At 43.5% G+C, this 16728-nt stretch overlaps 1 protein-coding gene across 8 annotated transcripts in view; it reads left to right on the top strand.

Moving 5' to 3' along the window:
• The first annotated feature begins 360 nt into the window (after positions 1 to 360).
• The window catches only part of NCOA2 (nuclear receptor coactivator 2), a 288968-nt gene continuing 272600 nt past the window's right edge, over positions 361 to 16728 (top strand). For 4 of the 8 annotated variants that reach the window (XM_042973476.1, XM_042973483.1, XM_042973482.1 and 1 more), the window contains exon 1: positions 361 to 697. The gene's annotated coding sequence lies outside the window, so the exon portion shown is untranslated. Of the gene's footprint in view, positions 698 to 985; positions 1065 to 1570; positions 2256 to 16728 lie in introns of those variants that run through there. The other 4 variants (XM_042973481.1, XM_042973478.1, XM_042973479.1 and 1 more) reach the window with 2 other exon arrangements.

The raw sequence follows: 16728 nt of genomic DNA, 5'->3' as shown, positions 1-16728 counted from the left end.
GAGACGAAGCTGGCACTTGACTTTCCCCGATCTTCGTCCGGGGCATCTTCCCTGCCGTCTGCAGCCCCAAGAACCCACTGCCTCCACTTTGCAGCCCCGGCCTGTCCTATTCTCTCGCTTTCTTTTTTGGCACTGCCCTTTGCCCTCCCATGGAGTCATCTGTTTACTCTCCCTTCACTTGCAGCCACCCATAGGTCACCCTCCCTTTTCCACATTCACCCACTTTGTCCCCTTTCCCTCTCCCCCTCACTCTTCACCTCTCCCCGAGTCGCCTTCTCAGAGGAGTCTGCCGACGGAGATGCTGCGGACCCCGCGGCCAGGGTCTGCTCCCCGGAGAACCCTCCGTCCACCTTTGCCCCCTCCCCGGGGGCGCAGGAGGCAAGTTTCCGCCCCGTCCTCTCCCCAGTGACAGGACTTGGCGGCGGCCACGGCCAGGGAGGCGGAGGGAAGAGACGGCCTGGCTCCCGAGCCCCCTCCCATGCTCGCGAGCTCGCGCGGTCTGTGTCTCTCTCCGCAAGTGCGGAGACGCGGAGGAGGAGGAGGAGGAGGGAGTTGGGGGAGGATCTCCATTGAAATAAACAACCAGGCAGCAGTTATTAACACGGGAACATGGCGGCCGCAGCCTCAGCCACAGCTTCGGCGGCGAAGGTCAGCGCCGACGGCAGCCGGCACCTGACGGCGTGACCGACCCGAGCCGGTAACCGCGCCTTCCCTGGGGGCCGTGAGGGAGGGCGGGAGGCGGGCGGCGGGCGGGGGGCGCCGCGTCCCCACCCCCGGCTGCGACTGCCCTTCCTGCGCCGAGCCCGGCAGAACCGTGCGCCGCGGAAAGGGCTGTTTTTGTGTGCGGGGACCGCTGCCGGAGTGTGCGGAAAACGGGAGTTGCATCCCGGAGGCGCCGCGAAGCTGGGGAGTTGGGGCTTGGGGGGTGGGGAGGGCGGGAAGCGGCAGGGAGACGCGGAGTCCCTGGGAGAGAAAGGAGGCGCTCCAGCGCTTTGCGAGAGCTCTGGAGACGAGTCCCGGAGCGCGAGGCGGGCGGAGGCTGCAGCCCGCGGCGCCGGCGAGAGGTGAGAGCCGAGTAGCGGCGGGGAGGCCGGGGGCGCGGGCGCGGCCCCCGCCCGAGGAACCTGGCGCCCGCCAGCCCGCCCGCTCGGTGCGGGGTTGGCGAGAACCGAGGCTCCTGTCCCCTCAGGGGGAGAGGGGCTGAGACGGGAAGGTGAATCCTGAGAAGGTGCATTCTTTAATGGAAACGCGGAGCGACTGCAGCGGAGGGTGGGTGTCGGGCGAGGGGAGGCAGGACTCGGGAAGTGCTCGGGGGTGTGTGAAGGTGAAGCGCGATGTCAGGGGCGGCCGGCGGGGTGAGACGCTGGGAGGAGGGGATCGGCGGCCCGGCGGGCGGGCCGGGCCCGTGTCAGCGCCGGGGGCGGGGGGCGAGGGGCACCGCGCGCCGCGGGCGGACGGGAAAGAGCTGCGGCGGGCGGGGCGGGCGGCGCGCTCGGGCCGAGCAGGCCGGGCCGCGGTGGGGGCGGGGAGCCGGGGGCCGGACCGCGGCGGCGCCGAGCTGGGCTCGCCCCTGACTTAACTTTCTGGGTGCGGGCATGTGTGCAGGAGGCGCGCTGGGGCCGGGGCTGGGGGCGGGAGGCGGTCCGGGAGGTTCCGGGTTGGCTCGCCAGCGCCCCCTTTTCTCTCCCCCTTCTCCCCGCCCCTGAAGGGACAGGCCCTCAGGGCCCCAGGCGGGAAGCGGGAGGGGCCCTCCCGGCCGACTCGCGACGGTCACGCCCCGGGCCCGGGACACTTCTCCTTCGGGCCGCTGGGGGCTGCTGAGGGAGGGGGCCGGGGTCGTCGTTGCGTTGTGGAGCTCCCGGTCCCCCGCCCCTCGCCCCTCCGGGGAGTCCCGGAGGCGCCTCTTCCGAGATCGGGGGTGGGTCGGTCTCTGGTTAGATGGTTCCTCCCTCTTCCCCCTCCCTCTAGTGGTTTCCGGGGCCTGCGGGACCGAGGGGCGGGAATCGGGGACCCGAGCCCTTTGCACTGGCCCAGAGCTGGACCGGGCCTAACGCCTTCTGGGTCTGTCACTGGTAGGGGAAACTTTCCCAAACCGGGGACCAAGCCTGAACACCTCCTCCGCCACCTCGTCCTCTAATCCCACTCCCACTCCACCTCCTCCAACGCCTTCCCCTCCCACCGACCCGAATCTCGCTGCGTGTGACTGATGGGGCAGTGAGCCAATCGAAGGCGGGGAGCTGACCTGCCGGGTGTCGGTAAGCCAATCGTGGGGACGGGAGGAAGGAGGGGGGCGGGGTTGCTTCCCGACCAGTTAGAGCCGAGTTGCACGCGGGGCGGGGGAGTCATGGAGACGCCGAGCTAGCGACTCTTGTCCATCCCTAGTCACCCGTTCCTTGGTCTTGGTGTAGTGTCACTTATAGGGTCTCTGACCCGGGAGGCACGTAGTTTATGCGAGATAGTGTATTTTTCTTGGCACCACACGAGACGTCGTTTTGACACGATGAGGTCTAAAGCCACTTTAGGATGTGGCAGTAACTCTCCGAGGCCCGTTTCTAAAATGGCATATGTTGTAGTGGTCTCTTCTGGACCTCAGCGACCGGTTTATGTGCAGAAGATCATAGGAGTTATTAGTTTGTTTCTTCCTCACTTTCACTCCGCTACTCCAGCGTGGGGACAGTGAAATTTGAAAGGGTTCTCTGAAAATGAAGGCGTCCGGATAGTCTTACGTCAGTTGATTATTGAGTGTAAAGCATCATTGTTCGTAATGGCTTCACTGGTTCCTTGTTTAATTAGACCGCCAGTTTCCAAAGTGCACTTGAAAGTTAGGCTTTGGGGATGGCATTAAAAAAAAAAGTTGTCGTTTATGGTATGCGTTTTGTTTTTTTCTTTTTCTTGAGTAAACAAAATGAAGTTAGGAACCAAAGCATCACTGTTTGAGACGTAAAGCGTTGGTATTTAAAAAGCAAAGCTAGTCAAAGAATATTTGTCTACAGAAAAAAAAAAGTCTAAGTGAAATGTAGTTTGCTAGATTACTTCCCGCACAAAAGATTCTTAAAAATTAATTAGTTTTCTTCTTAAACACTGTTGAATTGTACAGTGTGTGGGTACTTTTCTGGTTTATGCAAGGTTAGGAGACCTCTTTGGCTGTTTTATGCTGGCTGTTGGGTTCAGTTCAGTGACTTCCTCAACTCTTGACTTTTAAGAATAAGGAGGATAGGTCTTTGATTCTCTAGAAAGAGCACAGGTTGCTCGGCAGGAATAAGCTGCCTTTTAAAAAGGCAGCAGCTGGGACATTGCTTTTTTATGTGTGTGTATGTGTGCTCCTGTCCTTTGTTGGTGAGGTTTAGTGCACACTGACAGCAACAAGAATCCTTTTCCCAACTGGAATTTGTAAAAATCTTTGGGAGTTCAAATAATGAATCCTACTAAACTGAGAATGAATCCATTCATTTTGTGTTAAGTATCCCATGAATTTAACTAATCTTGGGAGGCTTATTATTATTATTATTATTATTTTTGGAGGTACCTTATGTGCATGATATTTATCTCCTCTATAGTGGTTTCTCAAGCTTTTATAAATATTTGGTTACCATAAGAAAGAATTGACAAAGAACTGTAGTTTTAGGGAACAGTATTAACCATGCTCTATAAATGTGTTCTGTTGTAATATACCATTCTCCAATTTATCATGTGAATTCTTAATTCTGTATAATTTTGGATGTTTGTGTAGACAAAAATTAATTGCATTTTGCTGTAGCCTTTGAGGTGTTATTTTAGTGACAAAATCTAAAAACTGTGAGGATAAAACAAACATTTAGCTGCTAGAAGTAGGGAATGTCATAAATAACATTCAAAATTTGACAACATTGAAAACCCCCATTACTAATTTAGTTACTGATGGCCACTCTGATGTGTGCCCTTCTCTCTCTTTTGTATGCGTAAAAGCAACACATTAATTTACTTCATTCTCTACAATGATCCTTGAAAATGTTCTCAGATTCTTGGTGGCAGAGAGTATCAAGTCCCTTAAAGCCTGGCTGGGGAGGGGGGGACCTCTCAAGCATATGGAGACATCTAGAAAAAGATGTGCATCGTCAGCTGTGATTCCATTGTGTGCTCTCAGACTAGATCTGAGCCTTCTTCCTCCTGGGGATTTCAGTCTTAACAGAGGAGTTCTTTGACTTTTATATGTCAGGGTACTGAAACGGAGGGTAGAAAAAAGCTCACCAGTTCTGAATTTAATATTTTTTAGATAGTTTGGCTCTGATTTTTAACCTTGCATTGGTTAAATACAATTTACATGACTTTCATTCACTGGTAGAGGAGTATTTCACTGGAAATGTAAAATGTAAGGATCGGAGGGAGACTTGGGCTGGGTTTGAGTGCATAAAAGGGTAATGCTCCTTGGTTGGCTATATCTATAGCTCTATCTTATTAAAGGTTTCCAAGCCTCACAATCGAGGACCTGTGAGCATTGCTTTCATTACACACCCTATATTTAAGGATTCAGAACCTTAGCTGTTTCAAATCACATCAGGGTGAAACGTGATCCATAAGTTGACAGATTGAATTTCTTAGGAAAAAAAAATGATTGCATTATATTGGGTTTAAAAGTGATTCTTTTAAGCAATCTTAGGAGGTCAGCAAAAAAAAAAAAAAAGTCAACAGTTTTTCTAGAAGGTCAGTTTTCTGAAATGTGCAATGTGTTCTTGATATTTTGGCCACTCTTATGTCGTGGTTGAAATTATATTTAAAGACATAATTAATGCTTAGCTATTTTTATGGCAGAACTGCTATTTAAGAAATTATTGGCTTTTCAATATTCTGTGTTTATAGTTTTGTTTGGTAATTTATGTTATTACATGCTCTATCAATTTTAAATTAAGATAATAGGAGGGAGAAAGAAAAGTCACTCCTTTAAGGTATTGGTCTTTTATTGCAATAAATCTTAAAATCAGCGGGAAATTAGGATCTTTTCCCCTAACGAAATAATCAAACTATATTTACATACCAATAATGAAAGCCATTCAAAGGAAAACAGAACAAAACGCTTAGTTTTTTATACTCTCCTATCTGAAGCTCATTTACCACAATGCCATGTTTTTTAAACAAAAAAATATTCTTAGCGTTTATTTCCTTTTTTGTTTTAAAGGGTTGTAGAAGGGTTTATGAGTTGCAAACTAGAAAGAATGTTATGTCATGTTACTCTTTGAAGTCTATTAAAAGTAATGTCTGCAAAAGCTGTAAAATACAATTTTAGGTCATAGACCCTCAATTCAGACAGCATAAAGAAACTCATACTTTATGGAGTCTAGGTACTAATTTGTAATAGAGGTGGGAGTGTGGCTTCTGTGAATATTTTAGAAGCTGGTGTAGTTTTTCTAGCTGTTGTAAAACTGAGGCAAAACCGATTCTGAAAAGACTGGAAATCTTAAAGGTAAACTTGTGTGTTGAAGGTAACTGAAGTGAAAGGACTACATGATTGTTGGGTAGATCACAATAGGGCTTTTGGGGCAGAGAGTTTATGTCTGTCCTATGAAATGTTCATCAGTAACCACATTTCTGGCTTCCAATGGCTATAATGACATAATGCAATTGTGGAAAAAGTGATTCTAGGACAATTTTCAGTTGGTTCCCTAGTTGGAAATTTCTAGAGGAGCATTAAATGAACAGAGAATCTATGGGGATGCTTTACCGAGCTGCTTTTGAGGCTTTTGGACTTTTAAGTAAGAAAGAGAGGAGAACTGCTTGTAGGTAAAAGTTATTGGCAACTAGTTAAAGGTTCTGAAAGAAAAAATAATTTTTAATTTGAGTATCAGTTGATAAGATACATGGAGAAGTGGAGTTGGCAGGTTAAATCTGGTAGAACTTATGCCTTATAGGGAGCTAATCATGACCTGTTAAGAGATCCTGATGGGTAACTTAAATCTCACATTAGGCTTTTTAGATCTTGTCTTCACATTCTTGTCTCCTTTAACCATTGTTTCATTTATTTGTTCACTTATTTATTTGATGAGTTTTTGAGTATCCCCCCGTTGGTAGTTTACTTTGATAGTATAAACCGTTCATTACAAATCCTGTGATTTAAGAGGGAACAGAGTGGGTGATTTTTAAAAAAAATGTTTATTTATTTTTGAGAGAGACAGCACAAGTGAAGGGGGGTGGAGCAGAGAGAGAAGAGAGAAGGAGAGAGAGAGAGATCTCACGACTGTGAGATCATGACCTGAGCCCGAAATCAAGAGTTGGACGCTTAATTGACTAAGCCACCCAGTGCCTAATTGACTAAGCCACCCAGTGCCCCTTAATGGATGGTTTTTTTTTGGTGGAGGAGGAGGTGGAAAGGGACATGTTCACCTTAATTTTCAATTAGCTTTGATACTAAAGATCTGTTTGTGTGTGTGTGTGTGTGTGTGTGTGTGTGTGTAATTTTAATTATGTATTGTCAGAAAATGTTACTTTGGGTTTGGGCTGAAAGTAGGATTATACGTTTGTAATAAAAAAGTTGTTAAATGTCCCCTTGACTGATTAGCTTACAATCAAATAAGTTTCCTTTAACGAAGGTATGAATATTTATAATTAGTGTTGTTTTATTTTCTCTGGAATTGTGTCAGTGTAGTCAGCATGGCAATCTTCAGCTGGTGGAAGGCATGAGGGCAACAAGGCAGGGACCTCCCTGTTTTGTGGAGACACTGCCTTGTGGCTGCGTTAAGGCTGACACATCCTGGGCCTTCATACCCTAAGTTTCTAAAGGATGGAAAACTCCCTGTGCAGGCTTTCCCAGGTGTTCTGCTATGATTATTTGTTTTTCTAGATTTAACTCGTTCTTGCTCTTGACTAAAATGTCTGTATTGGGAGAGTAACGACAATACAACATAACCGATAATAGCATTGAGTGCCAACAACCTGTTAGGGGCTTTCTGAGGTGTGTGGTTTTTTTGTTTTTTGTTTTTTGTTTTTTTGCCAAAGCCCTATAAAGTAGAGGTTACCTTGTTTTCTAGAAGATGAAGTTTAAGGGAGGTTAAGTCATTGTGCATATGAGCAAAACGTTGGGGGGAAAATTATTCTTGACCAGCGAGTGAGGGGAAGCCGATCATGAGTATCAGAGGGAATGGCGAGCCTAAGAGTGTCTTCCTTGTAAGAATCTGATAAAGAACAAGCTTGCAGGCTGTCAGTCTAGTTGTTTAGCCCATGAGAGGGATGAAGAGATGTGAGTGGTTCTGGTCCTGCAAACTATGCCGGCAGGTGTCTAGCAAAGTCTTGCATCAAGGCAGGCCTATCCCTGGACAGGCGTTACTTAAGATCTACAAATAGTCTCCAGCTTTTTTTCCTTTTTTAATGTTTATTTCTTTTTTGAGGGGAGAGAGAGAGAGAAACAGACAGGGTGTAAGTGGAGGAGGGGCAGAGTGAAGGAGACACAGAATCCGAAGCAGGCTCCAGGTTCTGAGCTGTTAGCACAGAGCTCGACGTAGGGCTCGAACTCACGAACGGTGAGATCATGACCCTAGCTGTAGTGGGACGCTTAACCAACTGAGCCACCCACGGTCCCCAAAAGTCTCAGCTTTTTCGGCAGCAGCCCAGTGTTTAACAACTATTAAATTGCAGGGTTCTTGTCTTTTAATGTTCAAAAAGTAAGAACTGGAATGAAGTAAAAATAGGTAACATTTATTGAGTATTTCCTAAAAACCTGGTGCAGGGTTAAAGCACCCTTACTGTATATTCTTGTGTGTTTCTCCCTAACACAGTGAGGTGGGTGTTCTTGTTATCATTCCTATAATATAGTTCATGCAGTGGAGGCACAGAACTGTCAAGTAACTTGCCAAGGGTCACACAGCCAGACTACCGGAGAAGAATTTGAACCCAGGCCAACATTGCCCCTCAGCCCTGCCCCCTTAGCGTGTGTTCTCTTAGCTAGTGGGCCACACTTCTTTCAGCATAATGTGGTTGTGTCTTATCAAGTGCTTCCTTGAAGGAACACAGATCAGTGATTCTCAACTAGGGAAGAGGAAAGGGGTAGGAGCAGATTTTGAGAAAGCACAGTCTCACAATAAAAAGCTAAGAAAATAAGCTCTAGAAAACTTGATTGTGGGGGCTAGGGAGAAAACAGATTGAGAGCACTATAGGGAATATAGGTTGAGAAAGGACGAAACACTGATACAGATATTTGGCTTATATCTTTACACTATGTTTAATTCTAGTATGTTTCACTATCAGGTGGTGATTGTGTGACGCATGTTTTACAGATTTTGTGCAATCTATGTGGTGTGGATGACTTGGTGTTGAGATACCGTAGTCTCAAAAGAGGGCTGATAATATATTCAGTCATCTGACTTGTGCTCTGCTATTTGTGGAATTCTTCTGTCTGCTCAATTGTTTGCAGGGAGTGCGGAGAGCTTTCAGGGGACTCTTTCACCTATGCACGCGGGGGGATTAGCGTGCACTGCCTTTAGTGCTGTAGCTTCTGGGGACTGAAGACTTGTTGTCATAGATGAAAATATAATGCATGATATTTTCTGTTACTCATTTAGTGTGTCTATATGAAATGTGATCCCACATATTCCAAGGCTTCACTTGCAGAGTGTGAGTGAGTTCTGAAAGTTCCTATTGTTGCTGACTGACCTCTGCCCATTGAAGTACCCATCTAAATGAAGATTCTTTTCTAGCAGATTATTTCTGCTTATCAGATCAGCTCATTAACCAAACATAAAACGTCTTCCCTTGCCTTTGGTAGTACAGTAGCATATGTAAGAATATTTGATATTAATTTATCTTAAAATTTGTTTCTATTAATATGCTTAACGATGAAAAGCTTTCAGTTATTGTCAAAATGTAAATTTAAAAATGGAGTTGCATATCTTAGAGAAACTTACAGTTTCACTTGAGTCATTTCTAGGCCATTTCTAGAGTCAAACTAAAGGGAAAATTTAGATAGCTATGTGGATAACAAATTTTTAAAAATATATTTTTAGGGACATAGAGCATGTGACTCTGGATCCTGGGGTCATGAGCTTGAGCCCCACGGTGGGTGCAGAGGTTACTTAAAAAAAATAAAAATACAATTTTAATGTGCTTGTATATATTTTAAAAATAGCATTACTCATAAGTGTGTTTATCAGGTAATCACCTCTGGTTATTATTGAAACATAGGTGCTGAATTCTTTCACATAACTTTTAGATTCCTGAATAAGGAATATGGAAATTCCTTGCTAAAAATCTGAATGTCAAGGGTGTGAATTTCTGCATATTTAACATTAATGCCATTTCTCAAAATTACAGAAGTTGGTCTCAATAGTTATGGAGACAGGCAGTACGGGCTGGCGGGGGGTGGGGGCTTGAGAAGATTCTCCTGTCCTGTATCTGCCTCCTTGTGCCTGCAGCCTGATGTGGGTCATAGTGTTGGGTATGCTGTGCTCTGAGACTAAGCTCCTGCATGGCTCAGTACTTTGAAGTGAGGATGGGATGGGAAATAATGGGACAACTTTGGACTGCTTCAATTTGGGTATAGATCTTTGTAGACTTTTTTCCTCTGCTTTCGTTTATTTTTCTCCTTTGGCTTTCTCTCTCTTTTTTTCCCTTCAAGTTAAAGACAGATGATGGCTGGTAGTGAAGGGAACACGATCAAGCTTATGGAGGAAGTCTGTTACTATCATTAAGTATTTCATGTATGATCATGATCTATGGTTTGCCCCTTTACCAAACAGATTGGCTCTGCTAACAGCACTTAGTGAAGAAGCTAGCTATTTGTTAAATAAGCCATTAGGTTGAAAACAGATCACTTAACAGGCACAGTGCAGTAATTGGCTGATTTGTTGTTGGAAGTTGGTCGGTTGCTGGACAGCATTGTGGTCTAGTAGACTTGGGGGGCTGAGTCTCTGTTGTCTAATAGGATTGAGTATTACACTCCCTAGCTTTTATGTGTTTTATTTCTTCCTTGTTTAAGGATATTGTTACAAGCTCTATAGTGTTAGATGTCTTGAAAGTGTTCATTAGATTCAAGTGGTCCAAATGGCATAAATTGGAAATATTAAGATGATTTAAGATTGATGAAAATTGTAACCAAATTCCTAAAGCCTTAGGAATGTCTGCCTCTTTGGAGTTTCTGGTAGTATATTGTATTTTCAATTTCTGGAATTCCATTTTGGGGCTTATGTTATGTGTATTTTTCTTACTGCTGTTTTAAGTAATAATGTCTTGATTCCTTAAGGCTTTTCTGTAAAAGTGTGATATAAAAATATTTATCCCATTTAAAAAATGTCATTTTTATTGTAGCACCACTAGAATCTTTTTGAAGTAAACACGTAATAAGTATAAATAATGGAACCTAGTGAAAGAAGTGGATGTCATGTAAAGCTCTTTGATTTATGCTGTACTACCTTTTAAACAGGAGGTGTGTACAGTTAATTAAGAATTTTAATAAATGGGGCGCCTGGGTGGCGCAGTCGGTTGAGTGTCCGACTTCGGCTCAAGCCATGATCTCGTGGTTTGTGAGTTCGAGCCCCGCGTCGGGCTCTGTGCTGACAGCTCGGAGCCTGGAGCCTGCTTCACATTCTGTGTCTCCCCCTGTCTCTCCTCCTCCCATGCTCATGCTCTGTCTCTCTCTGTCTCTTAATAATAAATAATGAAAATAAAAAGAATTTTAATAAATGAAAGGCTTTAGCCAGTTAGATAGAACACAAAAAATGACATGATATTCATTGTGAAGTGAACATATTGACAGTGACAGTTGATGGTAACAAAAGTCAACAAAATGCCTGGACATTGAAGGACATTAGAAAACAAAATTGGAGAATTATCCTTCTGGTTAGAAGATGCTCACATAACAGCATTCTCGTAATCATTGGTGATCTCATTTTAATAGTAAATATTTTCACTTTGAGAAAAGGCATTCAGGAGAAGATTGTCAGGAGGTAAAGGGAACCCCAGATATTTGACTCTAGGAGAGCAAAGCTTTAGGCAGGAAGGAATTGGGTCTGGATACCTCTGGCCTGGCCTTGTGTGCTGGTGGTAGGGTCATTGAGCTGGACCTCCTGCAGAGGTTAGGACTCCCCCTAGGAGAGGTGCCCTCCCCCCCCCCCCCTTACTATCACTGGGGGCAGCTGCTGACCCTGTGGTGGGGAGGAAAGGGAGAGCCTGTGCCAGATGAAACGTGGGTTAAGTCCCAGGGCATGAAGGTCCCAGATGCTCACCTGCACAACTTTTGTTTGTGTCTGGGTCTCCCACCAGGAGCTGGCCGGCTCTCATGTATAACATCTTCTGATCTGTATCCATAATTCAGGCAGTGCTGACGGGCTGTGCCCTTGAGGCACCATTGAGCCCCACAGCCCTTCCACCCCCGTGCTCTGTGAGGTGAGAAGTGAGGGGATTCCTCCACCTAAAAGCAGTTAAGACCAGGTGAGACAAGGGAAGACCTTCAGGGGCTTGTGATTTTCAGAGGCTGAGTTCCTTGCCTTTACCTGGCTTGGCCTTCAGAGGAGTGAGGGAAGCTAGCACCTCGCCAAGGGATAGAGTTTTCTTTGCTGTGGGAGCCCTTTTCCATTCCCTTCTTGAGAAATTTCCCATTGAGGTTCAGGTGTTTCCTGCAGGTTCATCGGAGGTTTTCTGAACCTGCCTCAGTTGTTCATAGTGGTTTATTGTCTTCGACAAAGAGATGGAGTGTATAATGGAGATGGGGGGAAAGCTTTCAGAAAGAAGTTGAGGTGGCGTGGAGAGGAGTTGCTGTGTTGGATCTAGGCTAAAAAGGTTAGGACCATGTAGATGCAAGGTATCAATGCAGTAGAACAGCCTTGACTGAAATGTGTAAAATAATGAAGGTGTATATGGAATAAATCGAGAGTAGCAGGTACAGGCCCTTGCAGCTTGAAAGACTTTCAGGATGCACTACTCCTTTTTCCACTTGATCATACTGAGCAGTTAACTTATAGTACTTGAGACTTTAAGTGGGATAGGCTATTTATACAGGCTTTATTTTTTTTTGGAAGGTTTAGATAGATAAATGGTGGCTTAGTTCCTAATATCAGTAAAACAAATGAGACTTTTTGATATACATTCTTTGGAGCTTAGCATCAAGGAGAAAAACCATAAATTAAAATGCTCTGAATAATCAAGCATTAAAATTTGCCTACTGTGTTCAGTAAATATGCTTAAAATGATTGTATGCATTGGCTTATCTGAATGCAACAGGTACAACAGGAAATAGTACATGTTTTCTCACTGGTTTGCTAAAAACTGGGTAGTAAGTATGGAGTACATATGTGTATATTTTTTGTTCATTTATTCTTTCTCCCCCTCCCCCAAAATAGTATTATAGAACAGCTTAAAACCTTTCATTTTTAAACTGTATTTGGACTGACTGAACAAATTCTCCTTTTGCACTGTAAGTCATTGATAGACTGATCTTCCCCAAAGACCCCTTTTATAATAATACAATTCCCTACACATCACAGAATGATATTCCTAAACACTTACTAGATAGGTCTATCACAGACCCATTTTTCCCCTATTTGTGCTTTTTACATGAGCCTTTGTACCCATTAGTCTGTTCTTCCTGGCCTCTCGTGAGCCTGTGTTGACCATGCAAACTCACGCTCTTTGATTTTGCCCCAAGAAAACTAATGAGTTATTCTGCAGTTCAGGAAGCAATCCTTTGATATAAAACTCAATTTATTGGGAGTTTATATTGTTCTCAGTTAATAGCAGAGCATATGATCAAAACAAAGAGACATGGAGTCCAGCAGTATTCAAATGTTATTAGTAAAGATGCTTATTACATTGCTTACAGATTTTATTAAAAAAAAAAAGATCCACTTACCTTCAAAACAGAAACAATAAAGACTTAAATTTTGGGCTTTGTTGCTTCTGTAAAACTGAACATTTTTCACACTGAGACTTATTATCTTTTCCCCTGCAGAATATTTTGACACTGTGGTGAGAAGAGGGATTAATAATCTCAGTTTATAGTGGAAAGAGGAGAAAAAAGGTAAAGAAAGCCTTGGGGAAATTCAGTAGTACTGGAAAGGTAATAAAACAAAACCAAACACAAAGAAAGTATACCAGGATTGGCACTTAAATACTTCCATTGAAGAAGTGATAAAAAAGAGAATGAAAGCGTCATTTGAAGGGCTGATGTCTCAATAGATAAATAATGAAATTCTACACCTATCCAAAGAGCAAATCCCTCATAGTCCACACACAATATATACTAGTGGCAACACCTATAAAAACATTCTCAACCTCCTTCCCAAATCTCTACTTAAACAATTATTCTCTATTTTGTGGGATCATTTTATTTGCAGAGTAATTGAGAAAGCTATCTATCTATCTGTCTGTCAGCTATTTACATTCTGTCACAAGCCAATTATATATTAAAGTAGTAGAAACAGTATACACCTCAGGTGGAAAAACAGGGTCGTGCTTGTGATGTACAGGGTCATATCTATATCCTTTCCTTAGCTCCTGTGATCTTCAGTAATGTGGTAGAACAAGTGGCTAAATAACGGCTATTTCCATGCTGTGTATGCTGCTGCTTTCTCCCTCCTTCTGTGTGTGTGTGTGTGTGTGTGTGTGTGTGTGTTAGATAAACTATTTGAAAGTAAATTACAGATGCCCCTTTATCCATAAAGCACACTGCCTTAAAATAAAGGCATTATTTTATAGCACCGTATACAGTATGAATGGGACTATTCAACCCAAGAAAACTAATGTCCAAATAACAATTCTCTAATCAGTTTTCCCAGTTGGCCCCAAACTGTTACAGTTTTGGGTTTCAAACCAAGAACTAATCAAGTTTGCTCACTGTATTTGACTCTGTAGTCTCTCTTACTATGAAAGATTTCCCCTAGTTTTTACTTGTTTGGTTTTTTTTTTTTTTTTTTAATTTTTTAACGTTTATTTATTTTTGAGAGAGAGAGAGTGAGAGAGAGAGAGACAGAGTGTGAGCTGGGGAGGGGCAGAGAGAGGGAGAGACAGAATCCGAAGCAGGCTCTAGGCTCTGAGCTGTCAGCACAGAGTCCGACACGGGGCTGGAACCCACGAGCTGTGAGATCATGACCTGAGCCGAAGTCAGACGCTCGACCAACTGAGCCACCCAAGCGCCCCTGTTTTTAGGTTTTTAGACTACTTTTTAAATGTTTTTTTTTAAGTTAAATTTCATTGTGGCAATATCTATAAAATTTGCCATCTTATAATTTTTTAAATAATTGAGTAGTGCTAAGTGCATTTACATTGTTGTGTAGCCAGTCTTTTCAGTGTTTACTTCAGTTTCTCCAGGGACCTCTGGCTGGCTCAGTCCAAAGAGCATATGATTCTTGATCTTGGGGTCATGAGTACAACTTCCCAGGAGACTCCTAGAGTTCTCTGATGGTAGACCTTCTCAGAGGCAGCATTCCTCTGAGAGCCCCACGTTGGTTGTAGAGATTACTTAAATAAAAAAAAAGACTTCAGTTTCTCCAGAAGTGTTAAGAAAATTAAATTGTTGGGGCGCCTGTCTGGCTTATTTGGTGGAGCATGCGACTCTTGCTCTCAAGGTTGTAAGTTCTAGCCCCATGTTGGGTGTAGAGATTACGTAATAAAATTTAAAAAAAAGATAATTAAATTGTTAAATATGTTAATGAATTTGATCAGGGCTGAAGGATAGCATAGCCTTTGAGAGCTTATTGCTTGAGATAGTGGCATCTTAGGACTTTTTCTTGGCATGCCCCTTCTGAATGCTCCTCAGGTCTGGGCCCAGACATACGTTGTTCAAGTGCACCATAGGGAGATACACCTAATGCTGAGGGATGCAAACATGGAGGGAATGCTGCCTCTGAGAAGGGTTACCATCAGAGAACTCTAGGAGTCTCCTGGGAAGTTGTAGATTTCTCTTTTAGGCGCAGGATGGGGGTTGAGACGTTAATTTTATAGCGCTTGGCTAAATAGAAAGCTTTTATTCCAACACTTGTTTGGAGTAACATTATAGAGACAAAAATTTGCTGGGATTTTATGGAGTTTGGCAGCTTGGGTTTCTTGAATGCTTGACTGCACAACTTTGAATTTGAAGCTTTCTGTTTCTTTTTCCTTTTTTTTTTTTTTTTTTTTTTTTTTGCAGTGTCTTCATTTATTCTCCCTTCAGACCTTTTGTGCCTCTCCTCCACCCCCATGATTTCCAGCTTTCATTTCTATTTAACCTCCTGTTCTCTTCATTATAGAGAGCCCTCTTGTCTTCCCTTGTGAATCACAGTGGATATCTGGGATTCATTCTCACTTTGAGAAATAGAATATAAAAGTAAAACTCATTCACAGGTGTGCAGATTATACCAGAGAGGTACCTCGTTTTGTCACCTACCTAATCCAGCGGAGAAGTAGTTATTATTTTAAGTAGACTTCATTCCCAGGGCAGAACCCTATGCGGGACTTGACCTCACGATCCTGAGATCAAGACCTGAGCTAAGATCGAGTGGGATGCTCAACTGACTGAGCCACCCAGGCGCCCCAGTAATTATACTTAATGTAGATCTGGAAGCCTCAGTGGAAAAGTTGTGGGTGGGAAAAACACTACCACTCAAAGAAGACAAGAAATGACACAAGAATTTAAGAAAACTCCAGTATAGCGCTCAACTTGAAACTTTTAGGCTTCTGGAAAATAAAAAACAAGGTTATCTTCTCTTACTCTACCTAATACTCTCAGGGAATGGAGTATTGTTAGGCTAATGACCATGAATCCTGTACTTGCCGCCTCCCTGCGACAACAGGACAAAACAAAATATGCTGCTCAGGAATAATGAGAATGTTATTGAATTAATATTTGTACTGAGAAATCATATACCTGGGAGATGCATAAGAGACATGAAGAATGGAAAGAAAAGTGGGGCTGCACTTAGTCCTCTTTTTATTTAACACATCTGGACAATTTTAAAGTGACTAGAATTTAAAATAAGTGACTCAGAAATACCATTTTCTGATACTTATTGATTGATTGCAAAACTTTCCTGAGCTGTCTTTCAGATATACTAAGTGATAGCCCTCTTGTTCATCTCTTTTTGTGTGTATTGTGCTGCTTTTTAAAAAGTTTCAAATGTTAGAAAGGGTTGGACAAAAAGTGTAGTTGCATTTCTGAGTGGCTGCGGGCTACATTCCAAGCAGATAAGGTAACAGGTAGCAGCATGGCTCAGCTGAGAGGGAAGTACTTCATGAAATAGAACCAAAACAGGGACATGATGGACAGGTGGGGGAGGGGCACAAAAATAATATAAAGAAAGTGATATTATTATAAAACAGGTGCTATACAAAACCCTCAGAAAAGGAGTGGTTGTGTATCTAATTTTTCTGGTTTTGTTTTTTATTCCTTTGTGAACCTCGTATTTTTAAATGAGCCATTTAGAGGAAAATACTTTTAAAGATTTTAGTTTCTAAAGTAATTTCCACACCCAGTGTGAGGCTTGCACTCACAACCGCAAGATGAAGGGTCGCATACTCTACTGACTAGCCAGCCAGATGCCTCAAGGAGAAAATACTTTTAAAATGTGACGTAGTTTCCCATCAGGTTCTGCACTGACAGTGCAGAGCCTGCTTGGGATTCTCTCTCTCCCTGGGATTCTCTCTCTCCCTCTCTCTGCCTCCCCCCCACCCCCATAAATAAACTTTAATAAAATGTGAAGTATTTTCCTGTTTTCTAAACCGATTTGAAATGTGCTAAAATTCACTAAGGTCCACATCCTTTTCTCAGTTACTGACCTGTTTGTCTCTCTATCATGTAAC

The sequence above is a fragment of the Panthera tigris genome, chromosome F2 (assembly GCF_018350195.1).
Source record: "Panthera tigris isolate Pti1 chromosome F2, P.tigris_Pti1_mat1.1, whole genome shotgun sequence".
NCBI classification, from domain to species: domain Eukaryota; kingdom Metazoa; phylum Chordata; class Mammalia; order Carnivora; family Felidae; genus Panthera; species Panthera tigris.
This window is presented reverse-complemented; position numbering and strand designations above follow the sequence as displayed.